Here is a 16,769-nt window from a genome sequence, read left to right on the forward strand (position 1 = left end):
ATATTATTGGTCAATATCTGTGCTTAAAAATATTTACCAATAATCTGCCAAGAAAAGCACTACAGTTTTCTATACCTTAAACATACCTTTTTGCTGCAGAACAGAAAGCATGGTCATCTGTCAGCCTTGGTTTCAGTCCAGGGGGGTGGTCAAAAATCTATGTTGATGCAGCTGATGAACATGATGCTTCTTAAGACAGACATCAGAGAGGTCAAAAGCAAATTAGGTCAACATTTTTAGAAGTTCATAAAACAATCCTGCCTAAAACTTTGTCACTTGATTTCGCATAAAAATAGCTTTCCTTTGTTAGTAATATGAGTCTTTGAATCTGGAATTCTACCCAATAAAAATCATACACAAAGATTAAGTAGTGCAATAATATTACAGTTCGGTGAATGAACTAACGTTAACGGGGAAGAGAAAGCATGTTAAAAAAAACCCATTTGATGCTGCTTCACCAGTGAGGCCACTGCCTTTTAAGCAGCAGTAGCTTCCGGATTTTTTTTCCCCAAGACATAAATACATAATTATAAAGCAATTATACAGATTATGCTACTGCGTAGCATTTGCACGCCAAAACTCATTTTGGCGTATCCATTCCACAAGATTTCACACTCTAACTATTGATTCGCATTACCATGTGATCGTGTTGATGTAAAGGCAGGGGTCCTAAAACTTTTGGTTTCCAAAAGTCAGTTCCTAAATGATTATTCTCCCTTCATTTTTTTCTTTCTTTCATTAAACGTTATATTAAACCTAGAAAAATGTTATGTTACTGAAGTAAAATTGGTTGCAAACAGTGGTTCTGTAACATTTATGGTCTGTTTTGGTTGTGTTTTTCTCCTTGTACTTCCTGTTTTGAGCTGTCACATGTTCCTTTGTTCAGTTTCCCACCACTTTTACGTTGTCAAAGTAACCGTCATTAGTTTAGTCCACCCTTACGAAAGGAAAATATATTTACCAATATATTACTTGAAATATATTATAATATATTGTAAATACATGGAATAATATATTGATGGTATTATACAATATATTATATATTCCTGTAATATATTGAAAAATATACAAATGATTGCCGCTTTCATATATTGCTATATAATGGAGAATATAAATATTAAATCCCATATATGTGATTATATTTCCTAATGTATTACATGATATTTTCCAATATACTGCAATATATTTTTGTTTCGTAAGGGCAATTCAGCTGTGTTTAGTTAATTGTCATCATTGTCACCTGTCCCCTTAGTTTAGTTAGTCATCAGTGTTGGTATTTAGTTATCCCCTGTTCACTCTGTCTTTGTCTGGTCTCACATTAGATAATGGTGTTTGATGGTCTGTTTTGAGTTTGTTTTAAATAAAGCCAGTTTTGTTTGGAAGTCTTGGATCTCCTCTACTCTGCTGCATTGGACACCCATAACAGAAGACCGGACCAAACCGCCAAGACTTCCAGGCAAAGATGGGCATCTTCCTGGTCCTGCTGTCTCCCGAATTCTCAGAGTATACTGAAGCGGAGGATCGCCTGTGGGGCCTCAGACAGGGCGGACGCCTGCTGGAGAGGTATGTGGAGGAATTCTCCGAGCTTGCCTATCTGGTGAACTAGCCAGATGCCCCGCTTAACACAGTCTTTCTGATGGATCTGGATGAAGACACCATTCGTTTTCTGAAACCTGCCTGTTCCTATTGCCTGGTCGAGACAATCAATCTGATTTTGTTCCTAAATTGTTCTGAGTTCGAGATTGAAGAGAAACCAGAGACTGTGTGTCTACCTTGTCCAGTCCCATCAGAAACCCACTGGCCAGTTGGTATTTAGTTCTCCCCTGTTCACTCTGTCTTTGTCTGGTCTCACGTTAGATAATGGTGTTTGATATTCTGTTTTGAATAAAGCCAGTTTTGTTTGGAAGCCTTGGCTCTCCTCTTTTCTGCTGCATCCGACACCCGTAACCGTAAGCCAAAATATGTATAAAACAAAATTGTTGCTAATGGTCACTTATTCAAAAAAAGGCGTAGTTTGACGCCTGGCTTTCTCAGAGCTTTTATTATTTTGCAGATGTCCACTGTAGCGACTCAGGCGAATCAAACACACAATCGCCAGTTACATTTAACAAATATGTTTTGAATGCTTTGTGCTTAGTAACAGACCTTCCCCCAACACAACAGAGAAAGATTCTCCGTTACCCTGGAAACCATCTGAAAAGAAGTTTTACGGCCCAAAAGAATTTGGCCACATGAAAAGTTCCATACACAGAGAGCTAAAGGTTGTAAAACACACGCTTTTACCTCAAATTATAGACAAACCATCTATAAATGAACATGCACCCCAGGACATTATATGTAAACACATAACTGTCTTGTAAAATGTTTCTTCTGTATGGTATTTTGCATCTTTTTGTCTTTGTCTTAACAATTTACTAGTTCAGGTAACCTCATATATGCATGCTCCTTGACTCATGCCTACTCAATCATGGGGTAGAAACAATGTAAGTTTATTTTAAATGCTTGTAATTCTGTGTAAGAATGTATCTCTGCTTTAATATCTCCCAGCCATAAGGTGTTTTATATCTAAATATTCCTATTTCTTTGACTTACTCAACGATGCACAAAATGGGATTATGAAATGTATCATTAATATGTTTAGCAAACTTGGGAGTAAAACCATACAAAATCCACACCCCTTTACGACACCTCAGAAACATGCAAAGCAGGTCGTAAACCAAGACAAAGAGAACTTTTCCCGCTCAGAATTCACCCTCTGGATTGGGCGAACTAACCCAGAAGAGGGCGTGGATTAATTCTCCTAAAAGACCAGTGGAGACAAATCTCACTCTTCTTCTTCTCTTCTCTCGCTGGCTGAACCAACAAGTCCCTCCAAGCAGGGAGGGCCTCCATATACAGAGCCATGTGCTGTGTGGGACCAGAAACCGAGGCCCACCACACTATGGGGCCAGCAGGCCTCAGCTCTTCCAAAAATCTTCTCTTCTACAATCCGATCTTCAACAATCCTTTTCTCCTCGCTTCATCAATTTACTAGCCCCAAGGGCCTTCTTCAGGAGGAGAACACGAAGCATCGCTAGAGCAACCAGCTGCTCCCTCTCGACCTCGGAAAGAACCGCCGGACACGCAGGACATTTGAACTCGGAACACACGCACACACGCGAGAAGCCAAAACGAAACCAAAACGAAAGCAAGTATTCTTATTTTCCAAATTCAAACTGCTGTTAAGAGGGTGTGTTATTTTCCCGTTGGGACAAGTTAACTCCGTGAAGGTTGTATTTGATGAACTGAAGGAAAGCTGCTTCTTATCCCTAATTCTTTGTCCATCTCTCTCTCTCTTTTATCTCTCTCTAATTTCAGTCTATTCATTATTCTCTTTTATGTATTCTTTCATTAATATCTATATTTCTACACTCTTGATGCATATTTAGTGTGTACTTTCTGTGTGAATCGTAGTGTTATTTTTAGTCTGTGTTTATTAAACCTCCAAAAGACATTTAATGAGTTGAGTCTGTTGTTCTCCCACATACACAAAGTCAATGAAACTTACGATCTAACGTTACCTAACTGCTTATGCTACTATGTTAGTAAAGTAAACTGTATGACCATTTGAAATATTGAACTTGTCCTGATCAGTAAAGTTAATGTTTCTTATGCGCTCGTAAAGCAGTAATCCCTTATTGAGAATTGATTTGAGAGTCTATAACTAATTTGCAGGACAAACTTAGTAGGATAATTTCAAGCAATTCCGTAAAGGGTTACTTGCATTTAATTAAACAATTTTCCCTATCGGAAAATTTTAATACGTAATGAACGACTAGCAAATTATATTCATAAATTCATGAATATTGAATAATAAATCCCTTTTGAGTTAATTATTCTCCGAGACATTAAACTCATAAGTCATTGTCGTTACACCACTTTTTCCAGTCATGCTTATGCAGTGTAGTTTTATTATATTAGAGTGTGTTGAAAGTATGAAAGTTATAATGCTCCCTATGAGACACTTCCAGTTGCACACTGCAGTAAGCTACATCGATATTAGGCATGGTAAAACATGGTACAATGATTTGTTTTCTGTCGCTGACTGTATCCAAACAGTTGCTCACCTGTCTTGCACATAATATAATAAAGTGTCTTTGGTGTTTCTACAAAATAAAACCAGACACTTTAAACTGGAAATCAAGGGTAACGCAAGTATGACGTTATTGATAGGTGACACATGAACACGGCCTGTGTCCTGGTTTAAATCGATTATTTCTCTGGATTTAAACATTGTTGGAAACATTTCAGATAAAGTATGTACACTAATCAACAAAATATATAACACCGTTCTAGTGGTATTTGGATATTTTAATCCAAAAGTCCTATTATAAAATATACTTTGGAGCTGCTCCAGGAATGTTAACATGACAGTTCTCAGACAACTTAAAATGATGGATGGATGGATGTAGAATAAAGTCAGCCATACTTTAGATGTGTCTGCCATCAAAATGTTTTGCAGATAGACACAATATAAGGGCTTTATGCTCACTGCATTGGAGTAAATGTAGACTGTTCACTTTTAAAAAACTGCTTACTCTGTCAAAATTATTATAATTTAAAATCAACAACATACTGGAAGGATTTTTTAGCCTTTAATGAAAGTCGAGTTAAATGCACCATGTAAGGCCACAGCTATGTCTTCAGCTGACCAGCCAGCAGGGTGACCAGATTCATCATGTCTGTTAAATTCTTTCACAGTGACGTTTGACTTAAAAAAAAAAAAATTGTATTAGTCTTTTCAAATGGTCATCTACAGCACCAATTCTTCAGTATTTTTAAAGTGTGGGGAACCAGTATCAGACACCAGTTTAAACTGCAATGCAAGGCTCAGTTTAGTTGAATAAATGTGATTTATTTTATACTTAAATTTTACTTTACACACACACACACACACACACACACACACACACACACACACACACACACACACACACACACACACACACACACACACACAGCTACTATATCTCAACATCCAGTTCAGGACTGAGCATCCCTTTTTGGTACATTTGAAAACAGTAAAATATTTACAAAGGATAATCTATTCCCTAGATTTCTATAGAAGAATTCCTTCCTTTATTTGAGCCTACAAGATGTGACTATAGAGTGAGATGCCATGCAGGTAGAGACAAGTGTAATCATGCAGCAGATCAAGGTTACAAAAGCATAGTGCAGCAGCATAGCACACCTTGTTCATAGTGTTCAGACTTCTCCATCTCAAATGCCCTGCCAATTACTGCAAACATAACCTATAGAACAGAATAAATACAGTAAAAAAAGAGATAAAACTAAAAAACTAAAATATTAATGTAGGTTTATGCATAAACCAAAAGAAAAAAAAATCTCCATGAATCAAGACAAAATTCTCATTATCCGATTTCTTAAGCGAGAGTACTCTTGAAAATAGTGAAGCTTGTGTTCTCTACGTAATAATAAAATTGACAAAAATAGCATAAAGGCATTTAATCTTATGCTCAATTCTTACTTTGAAAACTAGCTTGAATTGTGAGTTTATAGCTTACTATTCAGACAGAAAAAAAATCTGAATTTTATATATATATATATATATATATATATATATATATATATATATATATATATATATATATATATATATATATATATATATATATATATATATATAGTGGCAGGGTAAAGGATCACACAACAATGAAATTGGTGAAAAAACCCTGGAGGGTGGATTTATTGTGCAAACAGCGAACAAACGTTGAATAAAAGTGGTGCATGTGCGCTGTGTTTCCTTCTAAATTCCCGTGCGGCTAGCGGTGAAGTCAGTGAGGCGGTGTGGCCAGAGCATCACAGGCTGCTGTCTGGGTGAGAGAGAGAGAGAAAGGAAGGATGGAGTGTCAAGCTCCAACTGCGGTTCTGAGGTGACGTGTCTTATGCTGGGTGTTGATGGCCTGCAGCTGTGGTCCGATCCATGCTGAGTGCTTGCAGGTGTTCTGTGTTAGTTTCCAGGGAGACTCTGATGAGTGCTTGGGAGACTTGTCAACTCGTCCGTTGGAGTTGGCCATCCCGGCCTGATGTTCCACTTTGAAATGGAAGTCCTGGAACGCTAGGAACCACCTCGTCACTCTGGCATTTGTGTCCTTAGCGCGGGCAATCCATTGTAGTGGGGTGTGATCCGTCAGAGTGAAGTGGCGTCCCAGCAGGTATTAGCGGAGCTCCAGGACTGCCCACTTGATGGCCAGGGCTTCCTTCTCCACCGCTGCATACCTGGTTTCTGCTGGGGTCAGCTTACGGCTGATGTAGGTGACCTCCCCCTCCCGGACTTGGGAGAGGACTGCCCCCAGGCCCATGTCGGAGGCGTCCGTTTGCAGCAGGAAGGGCAGTTGAAGTCGGGCACCCTCAGGACCGGCTCCGTGGTCAGAGCGGTCTTGTTGTCCCAGAAGGTCTTGTCCAGTGCGTCATCCCATTTCACTTTCTCTGGCTGCCCCTTCCTGGTCAGGTATGTCAGGGGAGATGCTAAGGTGGAGAAGTTAGGGATAAAACACAGATAATAGCCCACCAACCCAAAAAAAGGTTTGGGTCTCCGGGCGGGGTGCTGTCAGGATGGTGTCGACCTTCTTTTTCTGGAGCTTGATCAGCACTCTAGCCACCCGGAAACCCAGGTACTGAGCCTCTGCGAGGGCAAGATGGCATTTCCGGGGGTGGGCGGTCAGTCCAGCCCACCGGAGTTCTAGGAGCACCCTCTGAAGCCGCTCCAGGTGGTCCTGCCAGGTCTCGGAGTGGATGACTACATCGTCGAGGTAGGCCGCCGCGTACGCTTGGTGAGGATGTAGAAGGATGTTCATCATCCTCTGGAATGTCGCCGGTGTACCGTGGAGGCCAAAGTGGAGGGTCCGGTATTGGGAGTGGAGGACGGCGTATTCTCCTTGGCGGAATCCGTCAGGGGAACTGGCCAGTATCCTTTTGTGATGTCCAGTGTCATGATGTATCGGGCCCTCCCCAGCTGATCACGTAGCTCGTCGACAAAGGGGAACAGGTAGCCATCGAACTCCGTGACCTCGTTGAGCCGGCGGAAATCGTTACAGAACCGGAGGGTGCCATCCGCCTTCAGTACCATGATGATGGGGCTGGACCAGGCACTGTGTGATGGTTTGATTACCCCTAACTTGAGCATCTCAAATCACAAATCTCATCCTCAATGGTCTGTCTCCGAGCCTATGGGACGCGATAGGGCTGCTGCCTCACGATGACTCAGGGTGTACCGATGTCGTGTTGGATGACTTTGGTCTGCCCGTGATGTGTGGAGGACACATCAGAGAACCAGATGGTTCAGCTCCGTCTTCTGGGCGGCTGCCAGATGATCCCCGACATCTACAACCAGGGGATCAACGGAGGTCAGAGCGGCGAGCTGTTCCCGGGTCCCCACCCACCTCTTCAACAGGTTGATGTGATACAATTGTTCTTCCTGCCGCCTACCCGGCTGGCGCAGCTGATAATTTACCAGGACCCACTCGGTCCACAAATGGTGAAAGGGCCTTGCCAGGTCATGAGGAACTTGCACGTTGAGGTGGGGACAAGCACCATGACTCTGTCCCCTGGTTGGAACACTCGTGGCTGAACTGCCCAGTTATACAGCTGCTGCTGGGACTGCTGCGCTTTTGTGAGGTTATCCAGGAATAATGGCATGACCCTCTTGATCCGCTTGCACATTTCCCTCACGAGTTCGATGGCGGAGGAGAGGCCGGCTGCTGAAGTGGTGCGTTTTTTTGGCAGGTCGGACAGGCTTGAAAAAAAAACGCTTCACGCCTCCATCCAAACCCGGCCAGAGGAAACAGTCCCGGATGCGCTGGATAGTGTTGGCGACCCCCAGGTGACCGGCCATCGGATGGCCGTAGGCTAGCTCTATGACCATCTCCACCTTCGGCTTTGGCACCACAAGGAGCTCTTTTTACCTCCCCCCCTTTGCTGGGCGACACAGTACAACAGGCCGTTTCTCACAATTAAGTGTGGGAGAGGATGGGGTGCGGGCTGGTGTTCCTGGCCATCCATTGTTCGGACCTGAGACCAACAGTTCTTAAGGCGGTTATCCTCAAGCTGAGCCTTTGAACGAGCCCCCTCCCTGGACCTGTTGGAAGACAAAGAAAACATTAGGAGTTTGGGAGGGGGACTCACCATCTCTCCCACTGTCCGACGCCAGCAGAGCAGCCTGGGTAGTCCTCCTCTGACCACGGCACTCACAGGCGTGGTTATCGGCTTGTCGACTGAGCTGCAGGCCTGTGTACTGTGCACGGGGTACTTTCCAGCACGTGTCGCTCTTTGACCACCCTCCGAGCGAAAGGCGGCGTTCACTCCCCAGGTTCACGGTGCATCGCCGCCTCCGCCAGCTCGATGGCCTCGATGAGCTCACTGATAGTGGTCTTTTTTTTAAATGTATCATAATCATCCGCATTCTCAGTGGGTAGGGAAAAATAAGCTTATTGTGCCTCACCAATCAGCAGGGGTCCCAGCAACCGTGCCCATTCGCTCCGATCCCAGTTCTCCCGAACAGCCGTGGTTTCGAATAGTTGCCGGGTTGCTCAGATGCAAGGGTCAGGAAGTGGAATGTGCTGGGCGGGGGTGAGGCGGACATCGGCGAGTTCTTCTTCAACCTTTGCCTGACGCCTGCCAGGTGTTCAGTAATTTCTTTTTACCCCGCACACACTTCTGTCAGGCATTTGAGCAGGTCTTCCATGACAGGGAGGAGCGCCACCTTTTTTCCCGATCCTCGTTGACTGTGTGGGCAGAAAAAAAAACTGTGTCAGTGTTCTGGGGTGGTTGGTGATCCTTCACACTCTTGCCCGCATTCTCCACCAGTGTGGCAGGGTGAAGGATCACACAATAATGAAATTGGTGAAAAAAACCTGGAGGGTGGATTTATTGGGCAAACAGTGAACAAATGTTGAATAAAAGTTTTGCAAGTGCACTGTGTTTCCTTCTTCCAGGTTCCTGTGCGGGTAGCGGTGACGTCAGTGAGACGGTGTGACCGGAGCTTCACGGGATGCTGTCTGGGTGAGAGAGAGAAAGGAAGGTTAGCATGTCGCTGCATGGAGTGTCGTGCTTAAACTGCGGTTCCGAGGTGACGTGTCTTATGCTGGGTGTTGATGGCCTGCAGCTATGACGATCCGGTCCGTGCTGAGTGCTTGCAGGTGTTCTGTGTTAGTTTCCAGGGCGACGCTGATGAGTGCTCTGATGTGCAATTTTCAAATTTCCAAAAAAAAATTCTAACATTTCAAGGGGAATAAAGTTAAAAAAGTAAAAAGTAAAAATAAGTTGATTTTAAATTTCATGGCATAAAAGTTGGGACAAGGCCATATTTACCACTGTGTGGCATCCTCACTTCTTTTTTTAAAATTCTTTTTACAGTCTGCAAACATCTGGGGACTGAGAAGACAAATTGTTTAAGTGTAGGAATAGGAATGTTGTCCCATTCTTGTCTAATACAGGCTTCTAGTTGATCAAGTGTCTTAGGCCTTCTTAGTCGCATCTTTCTCCTTATGATGCGCCAAATGTTTTCTATGGGTGAAGGATCTGGACTGCATGCTGACCATTTCAGTACTCGGATCCTTCTTCTACGCAGCCATGATGTTGTAATTGATGCAGTATGTGGTTTTGGCTTTGTCATGTTGGAAAATGCAAGATCTTCCCTGGTGGAGATGACATCTGGATGGGAGCATATGTTGTTCTAGAACTTTACCTTTCATCATTGATGGTGCCTTTCAGGTGTGTAAGCTGCCCATGCCACATGCACTCATGCCACCCCATACTATCAGAGATGCAGGCTTCTGAACTAAGCACTGATAACAACTTGGATGGTCCTTGTCCTCTTTAGTCTGGATGACATGGCACCCCAGTTTTCCAAAAAGAACTTAACATTTTGATTTGTCTGACCTCAGAACAGTTTTCCACTTTGCCACAGTCCATTTTAAATGAGCCATGGCCCAGAAAAAGCGCATACGCTTCTGGATCATGTTTAGATATGATTTCTTTGTTGACCTATAGAGTTTTAGGTGAATGGCACAGATTGTGTTCAACGACACTGCAAGTATTCCTGAGCCCATGTTGGGATTTCCATTACAGTAGCATTCCTGTATGTGATGTGCCGTCTAAGGGCCCAATTGACCTAATAAGTTGCAAACTGGTCCTCCAGCTGTTTATTATACTGTATGTACATTTAATTTTTCCGACCTCTTATTGCTACCTGTCCCAACTGGGAATGTGGGAATGTGTAGCTCATGAAAATGTGTAGCTCTCATGATAACGCATCGTAATCGTCCACGCCACCAAAGAGTGCTTGGGTTGAATTCGTTCTAATCCCTAACGGAGAACTTCTTCATATTCACCTTTACTATTTCTCTCAAAATGATGATTGTGTAAGTAAATACACTGTTCTTAAATAAAGTTTTACAACACTGGCAAATATCCTTTACAATCACCTTCATCATCTTCTTTTTCCAGCATGCAATTGAGTTGTGTTGACATTAGTGATGCATCGTTCATGAATGATTCGTTCTTTTTTTTAACTTATCTTAAATATGACTCGGGAACAACGAGTTGTCTCACAGAGCAATTCGTTAATTTTGTGTTGACTGTGCATGCACTACAGGCCATCGGTTGTGTACAGGATCTTCTGGGGGGTACAGAGATGAAGAAGGTTACTTCTTAGACAGTCAAGATCCAGAACCATACTCTATGAACCAGAGTTTTCAGAAGAGGAGCTATGTCTGTTTGCTTTGGAAATAGAACGACAGGAAGAGGAGGTTGTGATCGCTCAACATCCTGATGGACGTGAGGATGAGAGCCAACACGAACTGGTGGTGTGAGTGTGGTGCCTGCAGTTGTGTCAAAGTTACCAAAGATTTCATTGTTGATCCACCCTGCAGTACTCGCAACACACAGCATAGACACTCTATGGCTCTCATCCTTACATCCTCCAGCTGTTCAGTGATCACAATGTGTTGCCTGATATCTCTGCACCCAAGTAGCAGTGCTCCGCCTGCGCTTCCCCCTAATACAGGTCCTTCTCAAAAAATTAGCATATTGTGATAAAGTTCATTATTTTCCATAATTTAATTATAAAAATTAAACTTTCATATATTTTAGATTCATTGCACATCAATTGAAATATTTCAAGTCTTTTATTGTTTTAATACTGATGATTTTGGCATACAGCTCATGAAAACCCAAAATTCCTGTCTCAAAAAATTAGCATATTTTATCCGACCAATAAAAGAAAAGTGTTTTTAATACAAAAATAGTCAACCTTCAAATAATTATGTTCAGTTATGCACTCAATACTTGGTTGGGATTCCTTTTGCAGAAATGACTGCTTCAGTGCGACGTGGCATGGAGGCAATCAGCCTGTGGCACTGCTGAGGTGTTATGGAGGCCCAGGATGCTTCGATAGCGGCCTTAAGCTCATCCAGAGTGTTGGGTCTTGCGTCTCTCAACTTTCTCTTCACAATATCCCACAGATTCTCTATGGGGTTCAGGTCAGGAGAGTTGGCAGGCCAACTGAGCACAGTGATACCATGGTCAGTAAACCATTTACCAGTGGTTTTGGCACTGTGAGCAGGTGCCAGGTCGTGCTGAAAAACGAAATCTTCCTCTCTATAAAGCTTTTCAGCAGATGGAAGCATGAAAAAATCTCCAGATAGCTAGCCAACTGCATTGACCCTGCCCTTGATAAAACACAGTGGACCAACACCAGCAGCTGACATGGCAACCCAGACCATCACTGACTGTGGGTACTTGACACTGGACTTCAGGCGTTTTGGCATTTCCTTCTCCCCAGTCTTCCTCCAGACTCTGGCACCTTGATTTCCGAATGACATGCAAAATGTGCTTTCATCCGAAAAAAGTACTTTGGACCACTGAGCAACAGTCCAGTGCTGCTTCTCTGTAGCCCAAAAGTGGCTTGACCTGGGGAATGCGGCACCTGTAGCCCATTTCCTGCACACGCCTGTGCACGGTGGCTCTGGATGTTTCTACTCCAGACTCAGTCCACTACTTCCGCAGGTCCCCCACGGTCTGGAATCGTTCCTTCTCCACAATCTTCTTCAGGGTCCGGTCGCCTCTTCTCGTTGTGCAGCGTTTTTTTGCCACACTTTTTCCTTCCCACAGACTTCCCACTGAGGTGCCTTGATACAGCACTCTGGGAACAGCCTATTCGTTCAGAAATTTCTTTCTGTGTCTTATCTTCTCACTTGAGGGTGTCAATGATGGCCTTCTGGACAGCAGTCAGGTCGGCAGTCTTACCCATGATTGTGGATTAATGAACCAGGCTGAGAGTTTTTAAAAGCCTCAGGAATCTTTTGCAGGTGTTTAGAGTTAATTAGTTGATTCAGATGATTAGGTTAATGGCTCGTTTAAAGAACCTTTTCATGATATGCTAATTTTTTGAGACAGGAATTTTGGGTTTCCATTAGATGTATGCCAAAATAATCAGAATTAAAACAATAAAAGACCTGAAATATTTCAGTTGGTGTGCAATGAATCTAAAATATATGAAAAGTTTAATTTTGCTCATTACAATGTGGAAAATAATGAACTTTATCACAATATGCTAATTTTATGAGAAGGACCTGTATAGTCCCAAGTCAATAACTGCCTAGGAAATCACCTAGTCTTAATCTGCATCACTATTTGTACTTGTGGTGAATACGCAGGCCACAAGAAGTAATTAGGTGGGCATTTTTTTATCACTTTTATTCAGCACATGGAATTTTTTTTACAGTGTAGGATTTTCTCAAGGATTCCATTCATTATGCTAAGCTAAGGTAGTGGCGACCCTGCCAAACAAAAACAGTGCATGCACTGAGACAAAAATGCATTTGCCCACATATCTAAATGTAGGAAAGAAGTTGAATAAGCCCTACTTCTAAAAACAGTGGAGTGTTCCTTTAAAGTTTGGCCTTAGCTGCATTAGCTTATAAATTATTATTTATTCCAAATGTGATCAACATTTACATAAGGACTAGATGTGTTGGGGAATTTAACATGTGACATTTGAATTATATTCTTCTGAAATGAACGAAATGACTTGAAAAAAGATTTGTCCGTAAAATGATCCGAACTTCCCACTGTGTCGCTCAACATACGTCACTTACTCCATTGCTCTGATTGGTTGTAGGTCTATCAGTTAAGGTCTTTCCTGGTTCGGTTGAAACACACCCCAATAAACACATCCCAATGGAACAGTATCAGACTCATATTCAGAATTCAGTATGATGACGTCGGCCTCGTCATTTCTATTCTATTGTGAATAAAATATAAGTTCATGAGATTTGTAAATTATTGCATTCCTTTTTTATTCACAATTTGTACAGTGTCCCAACTTTTTTAATTGGGTTTGTGTAAAATCTCCCAATTGCGAGTTTTAAAGTCAGAATTGTGAGATATAAACTCACAATTGTAAGAAAAAAATTCAATTAAAATGTAGTATTTATTTATTAATATTACGTGGTGGAAGGTTTCCATAATAAAATGAAAAATCTGCCATCATTTATTCACACTAATGTTGCTCCCTTACTGAGCCTGTTATTTATTTATTTATTTATTTATTTATTTATTTAGTTAGTTAGTTAGTTAGTTAGTTATTTAGTTATGTAGTGTGTACATTTTAGTAGCATCTGGTGAGGTTACAAATTGCAACTGCTCACCCCTCCCTTTTAAAGCACTTATAGAGACAGTACAGTGGCTGACAAAGGACAAAGAGGCCATCATCTGAGACAACAAAGAGTGACTAGTGCTCTGTAGAGAAGTTTGTCCATTTAGGGCTACTGTAGAAACATGACGGTGCAAAATGGCTATTTCACTGTATGGGGACCTTTGGTGTATGTAGATAGAAATGACTCATTCTAAGGTAATACAAATATAACAGTACATCATGGAAGGTCTTTATACACCACTGAAAACATAGTTACAGTATGTATACTATATTGCATTTCTGTCAATATATCCTCCTAAATATTACATACTGTAGGACCCCTTTAAGAGCTGGTGGAGGGAAGAGTATCTGTGAATATATTATAACTTAAAGCTGTTTAGTATGTTTACTGATAAACAAATAGGAATTTTGCTGTGTGTGGGTAAACAAATAAAAATAAGCTTTGCCTTCACTGATATAATTCACAAGTAACAGGTTTGCAGTTTTGTACTAAATTGGCTGTTAAAAAGACTTAACAGATCGGACAAAAACTGAAGCCAGTTATGAACACACAGCAGGAAGACTATGGATTATTCATTTGATACAGATTTCAGAAGAAAGCTGCTGATGTGGCAACACAAGGACATTTTTATGAGATCATATTTCTACTCTTAATATTCTTGTCATCTGCACTGTCAAATGTTTTAAATGTCTTCGGTATCAAATGCCCCTTGTGGGGATTATTATAGAATAATGGCCTTGAGAACTGTCATTATAAAAAATAATTGATTAAAAATGAGCTGCAGTGAGATGATAGAAGTGTTGTTCATACATTTAGAGAGAAAATTGAAAAAATGGAAGAGAAATTAAAAAAGTAAAGGTTAAGACTGATAATTTAGCAGTTCTTCTGTTCAGCCTAAAGATGTATGTTAAATGGGTCACATATTAAATGGCCTGCATTTATATAGAACTCTTTCAACAGACCCATGGCCACCAAAGCACTTTACATATTACCTCAAATTCACCCATTCATTCACTCATTCACTAATTCACTCATTCATGCAGCCATGCAAGGTGCCATTAGGTGTCTTGTTAATGGACAACTCAACACTTGATCAGGTGTTTTCCAGGGATTGAACCACCACTTCTGGTTTGAAGCCAACCTACATGAACCACTGATCCACTATCATCATGACATGACATGACAAATCAAATTTGCCTTGATCTTTTGACATATAAGAGGTCTTATGAACAATAAATCATGGCTTCTTCTAGTCTGTACATGTCACCTCCTTAAGGAGATCTGGACCAACCTCTGCAAGCTGTCCCACTGCAGCGTCTCATGCTAACATTCCACAATGCTGCATTCTGATCTAGTTAGACACTCCAGGAGAACCATAACATATACTCACTATTCAGTCCATTTGCTCCATCTGTCAGTTTACCATTATTGTCGTCCTTAATCGATGGCCAGATGTTTTCTCTCCAAGTCTATCTGTCCAAGTCATCTTTGGAATAAGGGAAATAAGGGATACAGAGGAAGTGCCATTGTATTTTGTCTAGTACACTGCTCCCATCTGTTTCTCCACATGTTCTTGCCATAACAGCTTTCTTTAATATCTTAGCATCTTTTTACTGTCAGATAAGATGGCCACTTTATGGACACAGATTACATCTAATCCTACACTGAACAAAAGGATTTGCAGCATCATTGCATCAGTGCTGTTAGATCCATGGCTTATTCTGCATTTATAGCAAAATATTTTTTCTGTGTACACTGCACTGGTGGCACAAATAAATGAAAATGTACTGTACATGGTGATGCTAAATTGTGAATATCTTGAGTTTTTGCTGAAGGGCTTGTCTGTGGCGGCCTGGCAAAGTTCAGTGTTTTTAAAGTTCAACGCATTAGGAGGAGAACTAATGTGTGCGTGACTTTTAGTCGATTAAAAAACTTCTGCAAAGGATATACCTATCCTCGGTCACGACTCCTCAGGAAGCCTCCTCACTCCTCAATCCTCACCTCTTCGCAGTGCAATTAGAAAATTGAGATGTCCTACAAGATGGCTAAGCTGCATCGGTTTTTCCAGATCATAGGATGGAGGACAGAGGAAACGAGGAGAGATATTGAGAAGCACCACTGGCCTGAAGACATCTACTTGCCAATGCTTAGTTAGTCATTGTGCCTCCTGCTGGCAACAGGAAATAGCATGCTTTACACTGTAGTTCTCCTTTTTAATTCGCTAAGAAAAGCGCCACATTTTATTTTATGTCACCATACTATGTCATTCAACTGTTTGTGTAACTGTATTTAAATAGGGAAAACGTGAAGGTGTTTGGTCACTTCTAACATGTTCTTTTTTTGGTACTATAGTGAATGAACTGGGCTTAGTGGGCTAAGCTAAATGCTATCAGATCATCACCGTGCGTTGGAGCGATTAAAGGGGTACTTCAGCGCTGAAAATGTGTTTTTGTCTCATGGGGATGAAAGACTACAATTCCCAGAATGCTCCGCTGCCCTGTGAGGCCACTCCCAAAGCCACCGCTACTGAATCACTTTTACTTTCCCACCACAGTGTTCATCTTCATAAAATCAGTTCAGTTAAAGAACAGACACTACAATTAATAACTGAATGTGTCTGTTCAATATATTGTGATTTAGCCACTGAGGAAGTGTCAGCACAAACGCAGCATGAGTTTAGTCTGGCGCGTTTTCAGTTCATGCCTTAACTTGAAAAGATGAAATACTCACTTTGCTCCACCAAAGCAGCTTCACAGTGTTAAACAGGACAATATTGCAACAAAATCTGATTTGGCTGTACAGTCGTTCTGGAGAAACCGGTGATGTTATCAGCTTAATCTGATATTAAGCTTTAAACTAATAAGGTAAAGCATATTTGGCTTGCTGTTTGCAGTGGAGGGGATCAAGGAAGCAGCTTCAAATTGAGCTTAGATATACCCCCAGTGGGAATACTAACGCTTTGATGATGAGTATGGTAACAAGATGCCTAAATTATGTTGGTTGAGATGAGGAGATGGAGGGACGCCAAAACAGCTGATGCCAGAGCAAGGT

The 16,769-nt window shown here is 41.6% G+C and overlaps 1 long non-coding RNA gene across 1 annotated transcript in view; it reads right to left on the reverse strand.

Moving 5' to 3' along the window:
* The window catches only part of LOC137093099 (uncharacterized), a 34,028-nt gene that overhangs the window by 481 nt on the left and 16,778 nt on the right, over positions 1–16,769 (reverse strand). The window contains exon 2 of the long non-coding RNA XR_010908390.1: positions 87–189. This is a non-coding gene — a long non-coding RNA (uncharacterized lncRNA). The remainder of the gene's footprint in view (positions 1–86; positions 190–16,769) is intronic.

The sequence above is a fragment of the Pseudorasbora parva genome, chromosome 11 (assembly GCF_024679245.1).
Source record: "Pseudorasbora parva isolate DD20220531a chromosome 11, ASM2467924v1, whole genome shotgun sequence".
Classification (NCBI taxonomy): Eukaryota; Metazoa; Chordata; class Actinopteri; order Cypriniformes; family Gobionidae; genus Pseudorasbora; species Pseudorasbora parva.